At 42.7% G+C, this 20,639-nt stretch overlaps 15 pseudogenes; all 15 read left to right on the top strand.

Annotated features, from left to right (window-relative positions):
• Positions 1-15: 15 nt before the first annotated feature.
• LOC137113017 (5S ribosomal RNA) lies at positions 16-134 on the top strand (annotated as a pseudogene).
• An 857-nt stretch (positions 135-991) lies between these two features.
• On the top strand, positions 992-1,110 carry LOC137112780 (5S ribosomal RNA; annotated as a pseudogene).
• Positions 1,111-1,967: 857 nt separating this feature from the next.
• LOC137112977 (5S ribosomal RNA) lies at positions 1,968-2,086 on the top strand (annotated as a pseudogene).
• A 1,823-nt stretch (positions 2,087-3,909) lies between these two features.
• LOC137112717 (5S ribosomal RNA) lies at positions 3,910-4,018 on the top strand (annotated as a pseudogene).
• An 857-nt stretch (positions 4,019-4,875) lies between these two features.
• On the top strand, positions 4,876-4,994 carry LOC137112563 (5S ribosomal RNA; annotated as a pseudogene).
• A 617-nt stretch (positions 4,995-5,611) lies between these two features.
• On the top strand, positions 5,612-5,730 carry LOC137112453 (5S ribosomal RNA; annotated as a pseudogene).
• A 1,814-nt stretch (positions 5,731-7,544) lies between these two features.
• LOC137113139 (5S ribosomal RNA) lies at positions 7,545-7,663 on the top strand (annotated as a pseudogene).
• Positions 7,664-8,258: 595 nt separating this feature from the next.
• Positions 8,259-8,377, top strand: LOC137112534 (5S ribosomal RNA; annotated as a pseudogene).
• Positions 8,378-9,244: 867 nt separating this feature from the next.
• On the top strand, positions 9,245-9,363 carry LOC137113180 (5S ribosomal RNA; annotated as a pseudogene).
• A 595-nt stretch (positions 9,364-9,958) lies between these two features.
• On the top strand, positions 9,959-10,067 carry LOC137112710 (5S ribosomal RNA; annotated as a pseudogene).
• An 868-nt stretch (positions 10,068-10,935) lies between these two features.
• LOC137112718 (5S ribosomal RNA) lies at positions 10,936-11,044 on the top strand (annotated as a pseudogene).
• An 857-nt stretch (positions 11,045-11,901) lies between these two features.
• Positions 11,902-12,010, top strand: LOC137112730 (5S ribosomal RNA; annotated as a pseudogene).
• Positions 12,011-12,877: 867 nt separating this feature from the next.
• On the top strand, positions 12,878-12,996 carry LOC137113120 (5S ribosomal RNA; annotated as a pseudogene).
• Positions 12,997-13,853: 857 nt separating this feature from the next.
• On the top strand, positions 13,854-13,972 carry LOC137113012 (5S ribosomal RNA; annotated as a pseudogene).
• An 865-nt stretch (positions 13,973-14,837) lies between these two features.
• LOC137112517 (5S ribosomal RNA) lies at positions 14,838-14,956 on the top strand (annotated as a pseudogene).
• The last annotated feature ends 5,683 nt before the right edge of the window (positions 14,957-20,639 follow it).

The raw sequence follows: 20,639 nt of genomic DNA on the forward strand, positions 1-20,639 counted from the left end.
ATGATGTCAAATGCAGCTTACGGCCACACCGCTCTTTAACCACCCGATCTCGTCCGATCTCGGCAGCCAAATAGGGCCGGGCCTGGTTAGTACTTGGTAGGAAGACCGCCTGGGAATACCAGGTGCTGTAAGCCTTTTTGCTTGGGTTTACGGGCAGCACAAGCTGGTGTTACTGCCTATTTATTCATAGAAATTGTTCTATATTTTCATCAAATTTTGTTCTTTCATTGCTGTTTTGCTACTTTATTGGTTTGCCAACCATCGTGCTTCATTACTAGTAGACCATGTTACGGTCCTGGCCATATGTGTTGTTTTTTTTTTCTTGTTCTTATAGGTGCCCTGCCTGATTGGCCGGATTTGGGGGAAGTACAGGAAGCTGATTGGTCCATCCTACACTTCCTGGAGTTTTAAAAGTACGGTTCCCAACAGCTAGCGAGGCTCTTTCTGGCATCAGCACCTGTTTGCTGTTCTTGGTTTCCAAACCTTATTTAGCATTTTTGAATTGTTAGGTTTTGTGCCGTGGTTTTGTTTATAAATTGTATATTTTGTAAATAGTATTAAATCTGTAGGGGTGAACTGCCATTTTCTTTGGACTGTTTTCACATTAGGGAGTTAGGGTTAGCGACTGTCTTTTGGTTTGTTTATTTCTATCAGGCTAGCTAGCGCTTTCTGTGGGAAATGGCTTATTTTGTTTATTATGTTGGCCTTGGTTCGCCCTGAGTTGTAGTGTCATGTTTTGTTTGACACTTTCTTTCGTTTAAAATAAATATCATTCTGTTGGAACATCTCAATCCTGGATTTTGGTTTGAGGATCGGAGAGGGAACATGCAAATTTATCTTTGTATGTTTCACCCTGACCCCCTAGAAAGGGGCGTAACAGACCAGTACAGTTATAGTACTTTGTACTTTGCCACATTTATCTTCTTCTTAGCAAGTGTCATGCATTCTGCTTCTCCAGCGTTTTTAAGAGCTGTTGATGATGTCAAATGCAGCTTACGGCCACACCGCTCTCTAAGCGCCCGATCTCGTCCGATCTCGGCAGCCAAATAGAGCCGGGCCTGGTTAGTACTTGGTAGGAAGACCGCCTGGGAATACCAGGTGCTGTAAGCTTTTTTGCTTGGGTTTACGGGCAGCACAAGCTGGTGTTACTGCCTATTTATTCATAGAAATTGTTCTATATTTTCATCAAATTTTGTTCTTTCATTGCTGTTTTGCTACTTTATTGGTTTGCCAACCATCGTGCTTCATTACTAGTAGACCATGTTACGGTCCTGGCCATATGTGTTGTTTTTATTTTCTTGTTCTTATAGGTGCCCTGCCTGATTGGCCGGATTGGGGGGCAGTACAGGAAGCTGATTGGTCCATCCTACACTTACTGGAGTTTTAAAAGTACGGTTCCCAACAGCTAGCGAGGCTCTTTCTGGCATCAGCACCTGTTTGCTGTTCTTGGTTTCTAAACCTTATTTAGCATTTTTGAATTGTTAGGTTTTGTGCCGTGGTTTTGTTTATAAATTGTATATTTTGTAAATAGTATTAAATCTGTAGGGGTGAACTGCCATTTTCTTTGGACTGTTTTCACATTAGGGAGTTAGGGTTAGCGACTGTCTTTTGGTTTGTTTATTTCTATCAGGCTAGCTAGCACTTTCTGTGGGAAATGGCTTATTTTGTTTATTATGTTGGCCTTGGTTCGCCCTGAGTTGTAGTGTCATGTTTTGTTTGACACTTTCTTTCGTTTAAAATAAATATCATTCTGTTGGAACATCTCGATCCTGGATTTTGGTTTGGGGATCGGAGAGGGAACATGCTAATTTATCTTTGTATGTTGCACCCTGAGCCCCTAGACAGGGGCGTAACAGACCAGTACAGTTATAGTACTTTGTACTTTGCCACATTTATCTTCTTCTTAGCAAGTGTCATGCATTCTGCTTCTCCAGCGTTTTTAAGAGCTGTTGATGATGTCAAATGCAGCTTACGGCCACACCGCTCTTTAAGCGCCCGATCTCGTCCGATCTCGGCAGCCAAATAGGGCCGGGCCTGGTTAGTACTTGGTAGGAAGACCGCCTGGGAATACCAGGTGCTGTAAGCTTTTTTGCTTGGGTTTACGGGCAGCACAAGCTGGTGTTACTGCCTATTTATTCATAGAAATTGTTCTATATTTTCATCAAATTTTGTTCTTTCATTACTGTTTTGCTACTTTATTGGTTTGTCAACCATCGTGCTTCATTACTAGTAGACCATGTTACGGTCCTGGCCTTATGTGTTGTTTTTATTTTTTTGTTCTTATAGGTGCCCTGCCTGATTGGCCGGATTGGGGGGCAGTACAGGAAGCTGATTGGTCCATCCTACACTTCCTGGAGTTTTAAAAGTACGGTTCCCAACAGCTAGCGAGGCTCTTTCTGGCAGCAGCACCTGTTTGCTGTTCTTGGTTTCCAAACCTTATTTAGCATTTTTGAATTGTTAGGTTTTGTGCCGTGGTTTTGTTTATAAATTGTTTATTTTGTAAATAGTATTAAATCTTTAGGGGTGAACAGCCATTTTCTTTTGATTGTTTTCTCTTGTTTTCACATTAGGGAGTTAGGGTTAGCGACTGTCTTTTGGTTTGTTTATTTCTATCAGGCTAGCTAGCACTTTTTGTGGGAAATGGCTTATTTTGTTTATTATGTTGGCCTTGGTTCGCCCTGAGTTGTAGTGTCATGTTTTGTTTGACACTTTCTTTCGTTTAAAATAAATATCATTCTGTTGGAACATCTCGATCCTGGATTTTGGTTTGGGGATCGGAGAGGGAACATGCTAATTTATCTTTGTATGTTGCACCCTGACCCCCTGGACAGGGGCGTAACAGACCAGTACAGTTATAGTACTTTGTACTTTGCCACATTTATCTTCTTCTTAGCAAGTTTCATGCATTCTGCTTCTCCAACGTTTTTATGCAGCTTACGGCCACACCGCTCTCTAAGCGCCCGATCTCGGCAGCCAAATAGAGCCGGGCCTGGTTAGTACTTGGTAGGAAGACTGCCTGGGAATAAAAGGTGCTGTAAGCTTTTTTGCTTGGGTTTACGGGCAGCACAAGCTGGTGTTACTGCCTATTTATTCATAGAAATTGTTCTATATTTTCATCAAATTTTGTTCTTTCATTGCTGTTTTGCTACATTATTGGTTTGTCAACCATCGTGCTTCATTACTAGTAGACCATGTTACGGTCCTGGCCATATGTGTTGTTTTTATTTTGTTGTTCTTATAGGTGCCCTGCCTGATTGGCCGGATTGAGGGGCAGTACAGGAAGCTGATTGGTCCATCCTACACTTCCTGGAGTTTTAAAAGTACAGTTCCCAACAGCTAGCGAGGCTCTTTCTGGCAGCAGCACCTGTTTGCTGTTCTTGGTTTCCAAACCTTATTTAGCATTTTTGAATTGTTAGGTTTTGTGCCGTGGTTTTGTTTATAAATTGTATATTTTTGTAAATAGTATTAAATCTGTAGGGGTGAACAGCCATTTTCTTTTGATTGTTTTCTCTTGTTTTCACATTAGGGAGTTAGGGTTAGCGACTGTCTTTTGGTTTGTTTATTTCTATCGGGCTAGCTAGCACTTTCTGTGGGAAATGGCTTATTTTGTTTATTATGTTGGCCTTGGTTCGCCCTGAGTTGTAGTGTCATGTTTTGTTTGACACTTTCTTTCGTTTAAAATAAATATCATTCTGTTGGAACATCTCGATCCTGGATTTTGGTTTGGGGATTGGAGAGGGAACATGCTAATTTATCTTTGTATGTTGCACTCTGACCCCCTGGACAGGGGCGTAACAGACCAGTACAGTTATAGTACTTTGTACTTTGCCACATTTATCTTCTTCTTAGCAAGTTTCATGCATTCTGCTTCTCCAACGTTTTTAAGAGCTGTTGATGATGTCAAATGCAGCTTACGGCCACACCGCTCTCTAAGCGCCCGATCTCGGCAGCCAAATAGAGCCGGGCCTGGTTAGTACTTGGTAGGAAGACCGCCTGGGAATACCAGGTGCTGTAAACTTTTTTGCTTGGGTTTACGGGCAGCACAAGCTGGTGTTACTGCCTATTTATTCATAGAAATTGTTGTATATTTTCATCAAATTTTGTTCTTTCATTACTGTTTTGCTACTTTATTGGTTTGTCAACCATCGTGCTTCATTACTAGTAGACCATGTTACGGTCCTGGCCATATGTGTTGTTTTTGATTTGTTGTTCTTATAGGTGCCCTGCCTGATTGGCCGGATTGAGGGGCAGTACAGGAAGCTGATTGGTCCATCCTACACTTCCTGGATTTTTAAAAGTACGGTTCCCAACAGCTAGCGAGGCTCTTTCTGGCAGCAGCACCTGTTTGCTGTTCTTGGTTTCCAAACCTTATTTAGCATTTTTGAATTGTTAGGTTTTGTGCCGTGGTTTTGTTTATAAATTGTATATTTTGTAAATAGTATTAAATCTGTAGGGGTGAACAGCCATTTTCTTTGGACTGTTTTCACATTAGGGAGTTAGGGTTAGCGACTGTCTTTTGGATTGTTTATTTCTATCAGGATAGCTAGCACTTTCTGTGGGAAATGGCTTATTTTGTTTATTATGTTGGCCTTGGTTCGCCCTGAGTTGTAGTGTCATGTTTTGTTTGACACTTTCTTTCGTTTAAAATAAATATCATTCTGTTGGAACATCTCGATACTGGAGTTTGGTTTGGGGATCGGAGAGGGAACATGCTAATTTATCTTTGTATGTTGCACCCTGACCCCCTGGACAGGGGCGTAACAGACCAGTACAGTTTTAGTACTTTGTACTTTGCCACATTTATCTTCTTCTTAGCAAGTGTCATGCATTCTGCTTCTCCAGCGTTTTTAAGAGCTGTTGATGATGTCAAATGCAGCTTACGGCCACACCGCTCTCTAAGCGCCCGATCTCGTCCGATCTCGGCAGCCAAATAGAGCCGGGCCTGGTTAGTACTTGGTAGGAAGACCGCCTGGGAATACAAGGTGCTGTAAGCTTTTTTGCTTGGGTTTACGGGCAGCACAAGCTGGTGTTACTGCCTATTTATTCATAGAAATTGTTCTATATTTTCATCAAATTTTGTTCTTTCATTGCTGTTTTGCTACTTTATTGGTTTTCTCAACCATCGTGCTTCATTACTAGTAGACCATGTTAAATAAATTGTATATTTTGTAAATAGTATTAAATCTGTAGGGGTGAACTGCCATTTTCTTGGACTGTTTTCACATTAGGGAGTAAGGGTTAGCGACTGTCTTTTGGTTTGTTTATTTCTATCAGGCTAGCTAGCACTTTCTGTGGGAAATGGCTTATTTTGTTTATTATGTTGGCCTTGGTTCGCCCTGAGTTGTAGTGTCATGTTTTGTTTGACACTTTCTTTCGTTTAAAATAAATATCATTCTGTTGGAACATCTCGACCCTGGATTTTGGTTTGGGGATCGGAGAGGGAACATGCTAATTTATCTTTGTATGTTGCACCCTGACCCCCTAGACAGGGGCGTAACAGACCAGTACAAGTATAGTACTTTGTACTTTGCCACATTTATCTTCTTCTTAGCAAGTGTCATGCATTCTGCTTCTCCAGCGTTTTTAAGAGCTGTTGATGATGTCAAATGCAGCTTACAGCCACACCGCTCTCTAAGCGCCCGATCTCGTCCGATCTCGGCAGCCAAATAGAGCAGGTCCTGGATAGTACTTGGTAGGAAGACCGCCTGGGAATACCAGGTGCTGTAAGCTTTTTTGCTTGGGTTTACGGGCAGCACAAGCTGGTGTTACTGCCTATTTTTTCATAGAAATTGTTCTATATTTTCATCAAATTTTGTTCTTTTATTGCTGTTTTGCTACTTTATTGGTTTGTCAACCATCGTGCTTCATTACTATTAGACCATGTTACGGTCCTGGCCATATGTGTTGTTTTTTTTTTTGTTGTTCTTATAGGTGCCCTGCCTGATTGGCCGGATTGGGGGGCAGTACAGGAAGCTGATTGGTCCATCCTACACTTCCTGGAGTTTTAAAAGTACGGTTCCCAACAGCTAGCGAGGCTCTTTCTGGCAGCAGCACCTGTTTGCTGTTCTTGGTTTCCAAACCTTATTTAGCATTTTTGAATTGTTAGGTTTTGTGCCGTGGTTTTCTTTATAAATTGTATATTTTGTAAATAGTATTAAATCTGTAGGGGTGAACAGCCATTTTCTTTGGACTGTTTTCACATTAGGGAGTTAGGGTTAGCGACTGTCTTTTGGATTGTTTATTTCTATCAGGCTAGCTAGCACTTTCTGTGGGAAATGGCTTATTTTGTTTATTATGTTGGCCTTGGTTCGCCCTGAGTTGTAGTGTCATGTTTTGTTTGACACTTTCTTTCGTTTAAAATAAATATCATTCTGTTGGAACATCTCGATACTGGAGTTTGGTTTGGGGATCGGAGAGGGAACATGCTAATTTATCTTTGTATGTTGCACCCTGACCCCCTGGACAGGGGCGTAACAGACCAGTACAGTTATAGTACTTTGTACTTTGCCATATTTATCTTCTTCTTAGCAAGTGTCATGCATTCTGCTTCTCCAACGTTTTTATGCAGCTTACGGCCACACCGCTCTCTAAGCGCCCGATCTCGGCAGCCAAATAGAGCCGGGCCTGGTTAGTACTTGGTAGGAAGACTGCCTGGGAATAAAAGGTGCTGTAAGCTTTTTTGCTTGGGTTTACGGGCAGCACAAGCTGGTGTTACTGCCTATTTATTCATAGAAATTGTTCTATATTTTCATCAAATTTTGTTCTTTCATTGCTGTTTTGCTACATTATTGGTTTGTCAACCATCGTGCTTCATTACTAGTAGACCATGTTACGGTCCTGGCCTTATGTGTTGTTTTTATTTTTTTGTTCTTATAGGTGCCCTGCCTGATTGGCCGGATTGAGGGGCAGTACAGGAAGCTGATTGGTCCATCCTACACTTCCTGGAGTTTTAAAAGTACAGTTCCCAACAGCTAGCGAGGCTCTTTCTGGCAGCAGCACCTGTTTGCTGTTCTTGGTTTCCAAACCTTATTTAGCATTTTTGAATTGTTAGGTTTTGTGCCGTGGTTTTGTTTATAAATTGTATATTTTTGTAAATAGTATTAAATCTGTAGGGGTGAACAGCCATTTTCTTTTGATTGTTTTCTCTTGTTTTCACATTAGGGAGTTAGGGTTAGCGACTGTCTTTTGGTTTGTTTATTTCTATCAGGCTAGCTAGCACTTTCTGTGGGAAATGGCTTATTTAGTTTATTATGTTGGCCTTGGTTCGCCCTGAGTTGTAGTGTCATGTTTTGTTTGACACTTTCTTTCGTTTAAAATAAATATCATTCTGTTGGAACATCTCGATCCTGGATTTTGGTTTGGGGATTGGAGAGGGAACATGCTAATTTATCTTTGTATGTTGCACCCTGACCCCCTGGACAGGGGCGTAACAGAGCAGTACAGTTATAGTACTTTGTACTTTGCCACATTTATCTTCTTCTTAGCAAGTTTCATGCATTCTGCTTCTCCAAAGTTTTTAAGAGCTGTTGATGATGTCAAATGCAGCTTACGGCCACACCGCTCTCTAAGCGCCCGATCTCGTCCGATCTCGGCAGCCAAATAGAGCCGGGCCTGGTTAGTACTTGGTAGGAAGACCGCCTGGGAATACCAGGTGTTGTAAGCTTTTTTGCTTGGGTTTACGGGCAGCACAAGCTGGTGTTACTGCATATTTATTCATAGAAATTGTTCTATATTTTCATCAAATTTTGTTCTTTCATTGCTGTTTTGCTACTTTATTGGTTTCTCAACCATCGTGCTTCATTACTAGTAGACCATGTTAAATAAATTGTATATTTTGTAAATAGTATTAAATCTGTAGGGGTGAACTGCCATTTTCTTGGACTGTTTTCACATTAGGGAGTAAGGGTTAGCGACTGTCTTTTGGTTTGTTTATTTCTATCAGGCTAGCTAGCACTTTCTGTGGGAAATGGCTTATTTTGTTTATTATGTTGGCCTTGGTTCGCCCTGAGTTGTAGTGTCATGTTTTGTTTGACACTTTCTTTCGTTTAAAATAAATATCATTCTGTTGGAACATCTCGATCCTGGATTTTGGTTTGGGGATCGGAGAGGGAACATGCTAATTTATCTTTGTATGTTGCACCCTGACCCCCTGGACAGGGGCGTAACAGACCAGTACAGTTATAGTACTTTGTACTTTGCCACATTTATCTTCTTCTTAGCAAGTTTCATGCATTCTGCTTCTCCAACGTTTTTATGCAGCTTACGGCCACACCGCTCTCTAAGCGCCCGATCTCGTCCGATCTCGGCAGCCAAATAGAGCCGGCCCTGGTTAGTACTTGGTAGGAAGACCGCGTGGGAATACCAGGTGCTGTAAGCTTTTTTGCTTGGGTTTACGGGCAGCACAAGCTGGTGTTACTGCCTATTTATTCATAGAAATTGTTCTATATTTTCATCAAATTTTGTTCTTTCATTACTGTTTTGCTACTTTATTGGTTTGTCAACCATCGTGCTTCATTACTAGTAGACCATGTTACGGTCCTGGCCATATGTGTTGTTTTTACTTTCTTGTTCTTATAGGTGCCCTGCCTGATTGGCCGGATTGGGGGGCAGTACAGGAAGCTGATTGGTCCATCCTACACTTCCTGGAGTTTTAAAAGTACGGTTCCCAACAGCTAGCAAGGCTCTTTCTGGCAGCAGCACCTGTTTGCTGTTCTTGGTTTCCAAACCTTATTTAGCATTTTTGAATTGTTAGGTTTTGTGCCGTGGTTTTGTTTATAAATTGTATATTTTGTAAATAGTATTAAATCTTTAGGGGTGAACAGCCATTTTCTTTTGATTATTTTCTCTTGTTTTCACATTAGGGAGTTAGGGTTAGCGACTGTCTTTTGGTTTGTTTATTTCTATCAGGCTAGCTAGCACTTTCTGTGGGAAATGGCTTATTTTGTTTATTATGTTGGCCTTGGTTCGCCCTGAGTTGTAGTGTCATGTTTTTTTTGACACTTTCTTTCGTTTAAAATAAATATCATTCTGTTGGAACATCTCGATACTGGAGTTTGGTTTGGGGATCGGAGAGGGAACATGCTAATTTATCTTTGTATGTTGCACCCTGACCCCCTGGACAGGGGCGTAACAGACCAGTACAGTTATAGTACTTTGTACTTTGCCACATTTATCTTCTTCTTAGCAAGTGTCATGCATTCTGCTTCTCCAGCGTTTTTAAGAGCTGTTGATGATGTCAAATGCAGCTTACGGCCACACCGCTCTCTAAGCGCCCGATCTCGTCCGATCTCGGCAGCCAAATAGAGCCGGGCCTGGTTTGTACTTGGTAGGAAGACCGCCTGGGAATACCAGGTGCTGTAAGCTGTTTTGCTTGGGTTTACGGGCAGCACAAGCTGGTGTTACTGCCTATTTATTCATAGAAATTGTTCTATATTTTCATCAAATTTTGTTCTTTCATTGCTGTTTTGCTACTTTATTGGTTTCTCAACCATCGTGCTTCATTACTAGTAGACCATGTTAAATAAATTGTATATTTTGTAAATAGTATTAAATCTGTAGGGGTGAACTGCCATTTTCTTGGACTGTTTTCACATTAGGGAGTAAGGGTTAGCGACTGTCTTTTGGTTTGTTTATTTCTATCAGGCTAGCTAGCACTTTCTATGGGAAATGGCTTTTTTTGTTTATTATGTTGGCCTTGGTTCGCCCTGAGTTGTAGTGTCATGTTTTGTTTGACACTTTCTTTCGTTTAAAATAAATATCATTCTGTTGGAACATCTCGATCCTGGATTTTGGTTTGGGGATCGGAGAGGGAACATGCTAATTTATCTTTGTATGTTGCACCCTGACCCCCTGGACAGGGGCGTAACAGACCAGTACAGTTATAGTACTTTGTACTTTGCCACATTTATCTTCTTCTTAGCAAGTTTCATGCATTCTGCTTCTCCAACGTTTTTATGCAGCTTACGGCCACACCGCTCTCTAAGCGCCCGATCTCGGCAGCCAAATAGAGCCGGGCCTGGTTAGTACTTGGTAGGAAGACTGCCTGGGAATACCAGGTGCTGTAAGCTTTTTTGCTTGGGTTTACGGGCAGCACAAGCTGGTGTTACTGCCTATTTATTCATAGAAATTGTTCTATATTTTCATCAAATTTTGTTCTTTCATTGCTGTTTTGCTACATTATTGGTTTGTCAACCATCGTGCTTCATTACTAGTAGACCATGTTACGGTCCTGGCCATATGTGTTGTTTTTATTTTGTTGTTCTTATAGGTGCCCTGCCTGATTGGCCGGATTGAGGGGCAGTACAGGAAGCTGATTGGTCCATCCTACACTTCCTGGAGTTTTAAAAGTACAGTTCCCGACAGCTAGCGAGGCTCTTTCTGGCAGCAGCACCTGTTTGCTGTTCTTGGTTTCCAAACCTTATTTAGCATTTTTGAATTGTTAGGTTTTGTGCCGTGGTTTTGTTTATAAATTGTATATTTTTGTAAATAGTATTAAATCTGTAGGGGTGAACAGCCATTTTCTTTTGATTGTTTTCTCTTGTTTTCACATTAGGGAGTTAGGGTTAGCGACTGTCTTTTGGTTTGTTTATTTCTATCAGGCTAGCTAGCACTTTCTGTGGGAAATGGGTTTTTTTGTTTATTATGTTGGCCTTGGTTCGCCCTGAGTTGTAGTGTCATGTTTTGTTTGACACTTTCTTTCGTTTAAAATAAATATCATTCTGTTGGAACATCTCGATCCTGGATTTTGGTTTGGGGATTGGAGAGGGAACATGCTAATTTATCTTTGTATATTGCACCCTGACCCCCTGGACAGGGGCGTAACAGACCAGTACAGTTATAGTACTTTGTACTTTGCCACATTTATCTTCTTCTTAGCAAGTTTCATGCATTCTGCTTCTCCAACGTTTTTAAGAGCTGTTGATGATGTCAAATGCAGCTTACGGCCACACCGCTCTCTAAGCGCCCGATCTCGGCAGCCAAATAGAGCCGGGCCTGGTTAGTACTTGGTAGGAAGACCGCCTGGGAATACCAGGTGCTGTAAACTTTTTTGCTTGGGTTTACGGGCAGCACAAGCTGGTGTTACTGCCTATTTATTCATAGAAATTGTTGTATATTTTCATCAAATTTTGTTCTTTCATTACTGTTTTGCTACTTTATTGGTTTGTCAACCATCGTGCTTCATTACTAGTAGACCATGTTACGGTCCTGGCCATATGTGTTGTTTTTGATTTGTTGTTCTTATAGGTGCCCTGCCTGATTGGCCGGATTGAGGGGCAGTACAGGAAGCTGATTGGTCCATCCTACACTTCCTGGATTTTTAAAAGTACGGTTCCCAACAGCTAGCGAGGCTCTTTCTGGCAGCAGCACCTGTTTGCTGTTCTTGGTTTCCAAACCTTATTTAGCATTTTTGAATTGTTAGGTTTTGTGCCGTGGTTTTGTTTATAAATTGTATATTTTGTAAATAGTATTAAATCTGTAGGGGTGAACAGCCTTTTTCTTTGGACTGTTTTCACATTAGGGAGTTAGGGTTAGCGACTGTCTTTTGGTTTGTTTATTTCTATCAGGCTAGCTAGCACTTTCTGTGGGAAATGGCTTATTTTGTTTATTATGTTGGCCTTGGTTCGCCCTGAGTTGTAGTGTCATGTTTTGTTTGACACTTTCTTTCGTTTAAAATAAATATCATTCTGTTGGAACATCTCGAGCCTGGATTTTGGTTTGGGGATCGGAGAGGGAACATGCTAATTTATCTTTGTATGTTGCACCCTGACCCCCTAGACAGGGGCGTAACAGACCAGTACAGTTATAGTACTTTGTACTTTGCCACATTTATCTTCTTCTTAGCAAGTGTCATGCATTCTGCTTCTCCAGCATTTTTAAGAGCTGTTGATGATGTCAAATGCAGCTTACGGCCACACCGCTCTCTAAGCGCCCGATCTCGGCAGCCAAATAGAGCAGGTCCTGGATAGTACTTGGTAGGAAGACCGCCTGGGAATACCAGGTGCTGTAAGCTTTTTTGCTTGGGTTTACGGGCAGCACAAGCTGGTGTTACTGCCTATTTATTCATAGAAATTGTTCTATATTTTCATCAAATTTTGTTCTTTCATTGCTGTTTTGCTACATTATTGGTTTGTCAACCACCGTGCTTCATTACTAGTAGACCATGTTACGGTCCTGGCCATATGTATTGTTTTTATTTTGTTGTTCTTATAGGTGCCCTGCCTGATTGGCCGGATTGAGGGGCAGTACAGGAAGCTGATTGGTCCATCCTACACTTCCTGGAGTTTTAAAAGTACGGTTCCCAACAGCTAGCGAGGCTCTTTCTGGCAGCAGCACCTGTTTGCTGTTCTTGGTTTCCAAACCTTATTTAGCATTTTTGAATTGTTAGGTTTTGTGCCGTGGTTTTGTTTATAAATTGTATATTTTGTAAATAGTATTAAATGTGTAGGGGTGAACAGCCATTTTCTTTTGATTGTTTTCTCTTGTTTTCACATTAGGGAGTTAGGGTTAGCGACTGTCTTTTGGTTTGTTTATTTCTATCAGGCTAGCTAGCACTTTCTGTGGAAAATGGCTTATTTTGTTTATTATGTTGGCCTTGGTTCGCCCTGAGTTGTAGTGTCATGTTTTGTTTGAGACTTTCTTTCGTTTAAAATAAATATCATTCTGTTGGAACATCTCGATCCTGGATTTTGGTTTGGGGATTGGAGAGGGAACATGCTAATTTATCTTTGTATGTTGCACCCTGACCCCCTGGACAGGGGCGTAACAGACCAGTACAGTTATAGTACTTTGTACTTTGCCACATTTATCTTCTTCTTAGCAAGTTTCATGCATTCTGCTTCTCCAACGTTTTTAAGAGCTGTTGATGATGTCAAATGCAGCTTACGGCCACACCGCTCTCTAAGCGCCCGATCTCGTCCGATCTCGGCAGCCAAATAGAGTCGGGCCTGGTTAGTACTTGGTAGGAAGACCGCGTGGGAATACCAGGTGCTGTAAGCTTTTTTGCTTGGGTTTACGGGCAGCACAAGCTGGTGTTACTGCCTATTTATTCATAGAAATTGTTCTATATTTTCATCAAATTTTGTTCTTTCATTACTGTTTTGCTACTTTATTGGTTTGTCAACCATCGTGCTTCATTACTAGTAGACCATGTTACGGTCCTGGCCATATGTGTTGTTTTTATTTTCTTGTTCTTATAGGTGCCCTGCCTGATTGGCCGGATTGGGGGGCAGTACAGGAAGCTGATTGGTCCATCTTACACTTCCTGGAGTTTTAAAAGTACGGTTCCCAACAGCTAGCGAGGCTCTTTCTGGCAGCAGCACCTGTTTGCTGTTCTTGGTTTCCAAACTTTATTTAGCATTTTTGAATTGTTAGGTTTTATGCCGTGGTTTTGTTTATAAATTGTATATTTTGTAAATAGTATTAAATCTGTAGGGGTGAACTGCCATTTTCTTTGGATTGTTTTCACATTTGGGAGTTAGGGTTAGCGACTGTCTTTTGGTTTGTTTATTTCTATCAGGCTAGCTAGCACTTTCTGTGGAAAATGGCTTATTTTGTTTATTATGTTGGCCTTGGTTCGCCCTGAGTTGTAGTGTCATGTTTTGTTTGACACTTTCTTTCGTTTAAAATAAATATCATTCTGTTGGAACATCTCGATCCTGGATTTTGGTTTGGGGATCGGAGAGGGAACATGCTAATTTATCTTTGTATGTTGCACCCTGACCCCCTGGACAGGGGCGTAACAGACCAGTACAGTTATAGTACTTTGTACTTTGCCACATTTATCTTCTTCTTAGCAAGTGTCATGCATTCTGCTTCTCCAGCGTTTTTAAGAGCTGTTGATGATGTCAAATGCAGCTTACGGCCACACCGCTCTCTAAGCGCCCGATCTCGTCCGATCTCGGCAGCCAAATAGAGCCGGGCCTGGTTAGTACTTGGTAGGAAGACCACGTGGGAATACCAGGTGCTGTAAGCTTTTTTGCTTGGGTTTACGGGCAGCACAAGCTGGTGTTACTGCCTATTTATTCATAGAAATTGTTCTATATTTTCATCAAATTTTGTTCTTTCATTACTGTTTTGCTACTTTATTGGTTTGTCAACCATCGTGCTTCATTACTAGTAGACCATGTTACGGTCCTGGCCATATGTTTTTTTTATTTTCTTGTTCTTATAGGTGCCCTGCCTGATTGGCCGGATTGGGGGGCAGTACAGGAAGCTGATTGGTCCATCCTACACTTCCTGGAGTTTTAAAAGTACGGTTCCCAACAGCTAGCGAGGCTCTTTCTGGCAGCAGCACCTGTTTGCTGTTCTTGGTTTCCAAACTTTATTTAGCATTTTTGAATTGTTAGGTTTTATGCCGTGGTTTTGTTTATAAATTGAATATTTTGTAAATAGTATTAAATCTGTAGGGGTGAACAGCCATTTTCTTTTGATTGTTTTCTCTTGTTTTCACATTAGGGAGTTAGGGTTAGCGACTGTCTTTTGGTTTGTTTATTTCTATCAGGCTAGCTAGCACTTTCTGTGGGAAATGGCTTATTTTGTTTATTATGTTGGCCTTGGTTCGCCCTGAGTTGTAGTGTCATGTTTTGTTTGACACTTTCTTACGTTTAAAATAAATATCATTCTGTTGGAACATCTCGATCCTGGATTTTGGTTTGGGGATCGGAGAGGGAACATGCTAATTTATCTTTGTATGTTGCAACCTGACCCCCTAGACAGGGGCGTAACAGACCAGTACAGTTATAGTACTTTATACTTTGCCACATTTATCTTCTTCTTAGCAAGTGTCATGCATTCTGCTTCTCCAGCGTTTTTAAGAGCTGTTGATGATGTCAAATGCAGCTTGCGGCCACACCGCTCTCTAAGCGCCCGATCTCGTCCGATCTCGGCAGCCAAATAGAGCCGGGCCTGGTTAGTACTTGGTAGGAAGACCGCCTGGGAATACCAGGTGCTGTAAACTTTTTTGCTTGGGTTTACGGGCAGCACAAGCTGGTGTTACTGCCTATTTATTCATAGAAATTGTTCTATATTTTCATCAAATTTTGTTCTTTCATTGCTGTTTTGCTACTTTATTGGTTTTTCAACCATCGTGCTTCATTACTAGTAGACCATGTTACGGTCCTGGCCATATGTGTTGTTTTTATTTTCTCGTTCTTATAGGTGCCCTGCCTGATTGGCCGGATTGAGGGGCAGTACAGGAAGCTGATTGGTCCATCCTACACTTCCTGGAGTTTTAAAAGTACGGTTCCCAACAGCTAGCGAGGCTCTTTCTGGCAGCAGCACCTGTTTGCTGTTGGTTGGGGGAGGAGGTGTGTTCTTTTTGAGAGTGTGCTGCAGGAAGCAGACCTGTGTGAGAGCTGCTGATTTTTTGGTTTGTGCTTTTTTTCTTGCTCTTCTTTTCCCCATACTAAATAGTGGTTTTTGGTTTTTGGCTTTTTGTTTTTTATCCCCCCGGCGGATTTCTGTCCGTACGGGGGCGCCTTTAGTTGGCTTCCATGCCTTATTTTTTTCTATCATTGTTTTTCTCGGCCAATGTCGGCACTTCCTGGTTTTTGTTTGAGAAATGAGAGGAGTTTTTCTTCACTGGAAAAATCAAGAGAGATGAAAGGAATAAGAGGAAATCTGATAGAGAACTGCAAGATGGTGGAAACTGGAGAACAACACCGTGATGTGGAAGATGGGGGAAGGAGGACGGCTGCAGGGGATACTGTGAGACCATGCGCCAGCAAAAGCACAGAACGGCTGCCGGAGAAGGCGTGGATTGTTGGGGAAAGGCAGAAGAGATGGCCGGCTGTTGGAGGTAATGCAGTTGCTGGAAAACAACATGAAGAGATGGCAAGAATAAAAGGAGAGATGAGCGGAAGACGAGAAGCGAGAAAGGAAACAAGGTATGAGAAAGAGTTGACTGTTTTGGCAGAAGTAATAGGGGAAGAGCGGCTAAAAACTATGGAACTATTACGAGCCATAAGAGAGGTGTGTGGCGGAATTGGGGCACTGAGAGAGACAGGACCAAATAAATTTGAAGTGACTGTGAAGAATGAAGCTGGGAAAAAGAGACTGTTGGATGGACTAAAAGTGGGGAGAGCAGTAGTGATGGTAAAGTCTTTGGCAATAGATGAGTTGGTGGTTTCCTTCTTAAACTTACCAGCTTATATTTCTGATGAAGAAATACTAGAGAAGCTTGATGTTTGGGGAGTAACAGCAATCTCCCCAATAAAAAGGAGACTGTGGCCAGGAACTGATGTGGCTGATGGCACCAGATATCTAAAAGTTAAGTTCAATGAGACTGTGCAATCACTGCCTTACTCCGCAAAGTTTATGACAGCAACTGGCCCAGAGTATTTCAGGGTAATGCATAATAATCAAGTTAAGGTATGCAGGATGTGTCTACAGCCTGGGCATATCGTCAGAGATTGCCCAGATTTCACTTGTTTTAAGTGTAACAGACAGGGTCATTATGCGAGGGAGTGTGATGCCCAGGAGCATAGATGTGACTCATGCCATAGTCCACAGGAGGAATGTGTGTGTCAAAACAATGCAATAGAGTCTGGAGAGGGGCACAGGGGACTGATCCCCAATGAGGATGCTGGAATAAGGCCTCCAGAGGAGGTAGGACTGGATCTTGACAGTGAAGGAGCAAGTGAATATGAGGAGGGGGGAGGAGAGTTAATGGAGACTCAGGCCAGTGAACTGGTCCTTTCAGAGAATAAAAAGGAAAACAATGTGAATGAGATTGGGTCAAGTCTGGATCTAGTGTTGGCGGAGTGGAGTGGAGAAGTAGCCAGTCACCCTGAAGAGGGCGAGAGGGGTATGCTTCAGGCTCCTCTGTCTAGACTTCCAATTCAAGGTGAGCCATTACCTGACCCCAGAGGTATTGCTCTAGAAATTGCTGTATCGACTCCTCAGGCTGACGGTGATGAATCAGAGGCAGAGATGGACTTTCAGCAAGTAAGGCACATGAGGAAAAGAGGACAAAAGAAGTCCGGGGAAAGTGTGGCAGAGGGCAAAGGGAAAGGGAAGAAACAGGCCAGAGATAGATGACCCCCTTTTGTGTGATCCTTTTCATGCATCTCCAGTCCCAAAACCTAAACGGCCTAGGAAAGGTATGGAAAATTAAAAGACTGTGTGAAGACATGGACTGTGACATCCTGTGCGTCCAGGAATGTAGATGGACTATGGAAAAAATAGACAAAATAAATACTTTTTGGAGAGGGGATTTGTTTTATTCCCTCTCTGCTGACAAAACCGCAGGTGTAGCAGTATTTGTAAAGCCAGGTGTTTTTGAGAATGTGACAGAGGTTTTTAAGGATAACCAAGGGAGACTGTTGGTTCTAGATACTGTATATCACAATAGAAACTACAGAATTCTAAATCTATATGGCCCAAACAGTGAGGGTGAAAGGAGGGTTTTTTTTGGCCGCTGTAAAAGGTGGACGGACGATCGCTCGGTAGTGGTGGGGGACTGGAATGTTGCTCTAACTGGGCTGGATGTGAGTGCAAACAACGTTTTCAAAACAGACACTAGTAGATCGGCTGTTTTTCAGTGGATGACTGAGGGTGATTTGATTGATGCTTGGAGAGTTCTGAACCCTGGCACCCGTGCGTATTCGCGCAGGCAAGTAGTATTGGGCAAACTAAAGCAGTCTAGGATAGACCTGTGTTTGCTGGCGTCGGGCTTGATTCCTATGTTAAAAAAGTGTGAATATAATTTCTGCACATGGAGTGATCATGCCTCGCTGAATGTGACTCTTGGGGAGGGTAGCATGCAGAGGAATGGAGGGGTGTGGTGTTTTAACTCAGCCCTCCTGGAGGATTCATTTTTTAAAGATAAAATGAAGTCTTTTCTCTCTGCTCTGTGTGAAGAAAGTGAATTTGTAGTAGATATCATTGAGTGGTGGGAGCACGCCAAGTTTAAAATTAGGAGGCGCTGCATTGCACTGAGCAGAGAGAAAAGGCTAAGGGAAAGAGCTAAGGAGGCTGAGTTGAGACACCGTCTGAAAAGGGAAATTGAGCTTGTTGAAGCTGGGCATGGCCATCCCCTGGATGGCTATCTTGGACTGAGAGAGCAACTAGCACGCCTAGATGAGGAAAAATGTAAAGGGGCAGTGATCCGCAGCAAAATACAACATGTAGTGGAGGGAGAGCGCTGTACAGCATACTTTTTGGGCTTAGAAAAGAGAAGGCAGACCAAAACATACATAACAGAAATACAGGATTCTGAAGGCAATACACACACCGATTTAGTAGATATATTACAAACTATACAGGATTTTTACTCTAATCTTTTCAGTAAACAAAATATAGGAAAAGCACAAAGAGATAAAATACTTGGTAATGTCGGCTGCTCTCTCGGTCCTGAGGACGCGGCTATGTGTGATGGCGACCTCCACCCGGAGGAAATCAGTGCAGCCATTGCTGAAATGCATAGAGCTAGAAGCCCGGGTCTGGACGGCCTCTCGGCAGAGTTCTATCAGTCCTATAAGGATTTGCTATCTCCGGTCCTCTGTAGGTTGTTCTCTGCCATGCAAACGGAGAACAGATGTGCGGAGTCTTTCGTGAGAGGCGTGATCACTCTGGTTTACAAGAATAAGGGAGCCAGGACCGACTTGGGGAATTATAGGCCCATTAGTTTGCTCAATACTGACTACAAGATCCTGGCTAAGGTGCTGGCGTCCAGACTCAAAAGAGTGATTGGGTCGATAGTTGGGCCTACCCAGACTTATAGCATTCCGGGGAGGGATATTGCTGATTGTATCCTGTCAACCAGATTCTCATTTCAACAGCTAATGGCCACAGGTGGCATCTACTTGAGTGTGGACCTAGAGAAGGCGTTTGACAGGGTGAGTCACGAGTTCCTCTTTGAGTGTCTGGGGGTTTTTGGGTTCGGCCCAACTTTTCGAGCATGGGTGGAGCTGTTGTATGGCCGAGCTACTAGTGTTGTCAAATGTAATGGCTTCCTGACTGATCCCTTCCCTTTGGAGAGGTCGGTTAGGCAGGGGTGCCCCCTGTCGGCTATGCTTTATGCAATAGTGGCCGAGCCCCTAGCGAAATTAATCTTAAGCGATACAAAAATAAATGGAATACAATCACCGACTGGCTCAGACTTTCGAATTGCACAATATGCAGATGATATTAACATAATGGTTAAAGATAGGAACAGCTTGCAACGGGTGCTCGGTCACCTAACTGCATATGAGCATGCCACAGGGGCGCGAGTCAATAACAATAAATCTAAACTAATTCTTGGCCCTGGGACTGATCTAGGTGGTGAGGGGCAGGGGTTCAAAATGGGAGAGGAGGAGTTTAAACTCCTGGGAGTCTACATGGGACCTCAAATGGAGGCAAGCATTCGAAGAACCTGGTTGGAGCATATTGCGTGGTGTAGATCTAGGCTCGGACTGTGGAAGATGAGAGGGTTGGGTTTGAGAGGGAAGGTAATAATAGTGAATTCTGTAATAGTACCGAGGCTGGTTTACGCCATGCAAGTCTGTCACCTGCCGGGCGATTTGTTGGTCCTCCTGAGCAGAGCCATAGAAGACTTCCTGTGGAAAGGAAGAGCGATGAAGATTGCACATAATACACTGGTTGGGCCATATAAAAAAGGTGGGTTACAGCTGTGTGATTTAAAAACAAAAATTAAATCACTTAGAATTAAGCTATATAAGAAGCTTTTGGACAAGTCAGCATGTGGTATATGGCAGGACTATATGTGGTTAGACATAAGGAATAGGGGGACGGGTGGGATTTTCAACCTGTGCAGCGTCGAGCTGGCGCGGCATGTGCCCGGAGCGTGCATGCTATTCCAGGAGGCGGCAGAGGCATGGGCTGATGTCCTGCCTCACCTGCAGTGCATGGTGACTAATAAGTGGGATGTGTTGAACCAACCCATCTTTGGAAATCCCTGCCTGCAGGGTCGGGCAGGCCTCCTGAAGAACCGGGGTGTGCTGGGGAAAGCGGTGCAACAGGTGAGAGATCTTTTAAACCAAGACGGGGTGTTTGATGAGGATGAGGTGTTTTTTAGAGCGAAAGGAAAAGGATACAAAATCTCAAGGTCAGTTATCCGGGAATTAGGGAGAGAATTCCATCAGGGGTGGCCACAGAGATGGAGAGAAGTTTTACAGGGGACACAAGATGGTCTGGGGGGAGGGGATGGAATTGTTTTCACCTTGTCATGTGATATAAAGAACAGGAATCTGATAGAATTACCTACTAAATTCTGGTACTCAGTCCTATTAAAGAATATATTCAAACAACCTGCAGCCAACACAGCGTGGAGCCAGATTTTTCCCTCCCGTTCCATTACTGATATATGGGAAAATGTATACATGCACTGGATGACGCCAGCCATTGCTAACACAAATTTTCTGTTGATGCACAGAAGAGTGTTGGTGTCTGTCGTCCTCCACCGAATTAATTGTGATATACATTCAAGAACGTGTGCGGTGTGTGAATGGGAGGATGAAGACTTTGATCATCTTATGCTGCATTGTAGGGTAGCACGGGTTTTTAGAGATTGGGTGAGGACAGTTCTAACTGAGAAATGTAAAGTGATCGGGTTGGAAGGAGTGAAATGGAGCTGGGTGTGGTGTTTTGGGGTTGAGAAAACGGAAAAAGGCATAAACCTGGATATGGTGAATTTGGTA

Source organism: Channa argus, unplaced genomic scaffold (genome assembly GCF_033026475.1).
Source record: "Channa argus isolate prfri unplaced genomic scaffold, Channa argus male v1.0 Contig014, whole genome shotgun sequence".
NCBI classification, from domain to species: domain Eukaryota; kingdom Metazoa; phylum Chordata; class Actinopteri; order Anabantiformes; family Channidae; genus Channa; species Channa argus.